We start from the raw sequence: 1,746 nt of genomic DNA, 5'->3' as shown, positions 1-1,746 counted from the left end.
CACACACACACACACACACACACACACACACACACACACACACACACACACTTTTTCCCCTCTTTAAATAACATCCGACTTTAACTTTAAGGGAAACATTCAGTAGTTTTCGTTCCATTGTTATTTTACCGCGGGTCATTTGAATCCAAGTTTTTCAGATTTTTAGGATACTGCACTCTGCACATTACTCCGCGTTTTAGCTGGAGTCAGATCCAGATATGATCATCACACGACGCTCGAGTCTTGACGGTCTTGGACACTGGACACCACCAGCGATCAGTCAGTGAATGGGAGCGGTGGTCGTTACCGGACTTGGTGTGTTGCGCCATAACAAAGGGTTTTCCCGATTTGCCCGAATTATATTAAATGCTCTTTGAATTTGAAAGCGGATTACTGGTCTGTGATCGCCACGCTGTTAGTAACGTACCCCACGACTCCAGCCAACGAACGATATCTTGAACCGTGACACACAGCGTTGGACACTGGGGGCTTATAACAACGTAACGGCTCTTGACTCACAGACAAAGCCGTTGCCACCATTGTGGGATTCTACCATGTTGATGTTGCCGATCCCTCGTGTGGTCGCAGGGCCAACCCTAGCTCTGCAACAAGCTGACAAAACGCCTTTTTCGTTTATTCACTGCAGTTTCGAGATAAACAAGCTTTGTGTCAGCGTAACCATTTTAAAAAGGCGTTCTTCCGAAATTTAAATTCAAATTTCATGCAAAACTAGTTACGGTTTCTCTTTGATTTTTTCCCCACACAAGAGTAGGGTAACTGATCAAGCTTTCTATTGAACAACGGAAAAAATTGGCATAAAAAATGAAAATAAAGGTGTTTTGTCAGCTTATGGCAGAGCTGTGTCGTGTGCAGTGTGCATCAAAGCAGAAATACGCTAGTCCAAATACTACTCACTAAATTATCTTCCTTATTTCAGATCAAACTCATGTCTTTGGCTTTCGAGGTGGAAAGCCCTACCGCTACACCACAGACATCAGTAAGCCCGCTTTAGGCGGGTTTTAGAGATTTAGTTTGTTCTGTGTTTTTTTCTTTGGGAGAAGGGCTGTTTACCTTTTTTAAAAACCAAATGATCTAGCTGAAGGTCACCAGGCCTTTTTCACCGCTTAGTATGAAAAAGCGACTTTGGCACTGTAAAAATAAAATAACCCGGCGCATTCCTTTTCTTTTCCGGGGGGGGGGGGGTGTAGAGGGCGTCACTGGTGGTCTGCTTCTATACACTCCTTTTGTTATTTCTACTAAATTCTACCAATCTGTTTTGCTTCTGCTAACTGTTATCTATTTGCAGATTTTCTCAGATCAAAGATAACATTTCAGCTTCCTATTTATTGGCCATAGATTCCTGCCTTTTTACGATGACTGATTTTATATTTTCCCATTAATTATGATTTAGGGGATAGTTTTGCTTCTCAAAAAACCTGACCCTGCAAAGCTGAACTTCGGCGACTTGAGATTTGACCTCTGAGAGGGTCAAAGCTGATGCAGACGGAACCCCATTGCAAACAAAAAAGTATAAAATACTACAACAGAAAAAAAGCCTTAGTTTCTTGATGTGTCAAAAGTTTGAACAAAGATCGTAATTTTCAAATGCGTTGTCATGATGTCATACATAATTTATAAATGCCACCACCAACACCAACACTATCATCATCATCATCATCATCATCATCATCATCATCATCATCATCATCATCATCATCATCATCATCATCATCATCATCATCATCA

General features: G+C 41.4%; 1 protein-coding gene across 1 annotated transcript in view; it reads left to right on the top strand.

Annotated features, from left to right (window-relative positions):
* The window catches only part of LOC101863572 (centrosomal protein of 83 kDa), a gene marked incomplete in the record, with an annotated part of 28,576 nt that overhangs the window by 13,542 nt on the left and 13,288 nt on the right, over positions 1-1,746 (top strand).

This window comes from Aplysia californica, unplaced genomic scaffold (assembly GCF_000002075.1).
Source record: "Aplysia californica isolate F4 #8 unplaced genomic scaffold, AplCal3.0 scaffold00078, whole genome shotgun sequence".
Taxonomy (NCBI): Eukaryota; Metazoa; Mollusca; class Gastropoda; order Aplysiida; family Aplysiidae; genus Aplysia; species Aplysia californica.
This window is presented reverse-complemented; position numbering and strand designations above follow the sequence as displayed.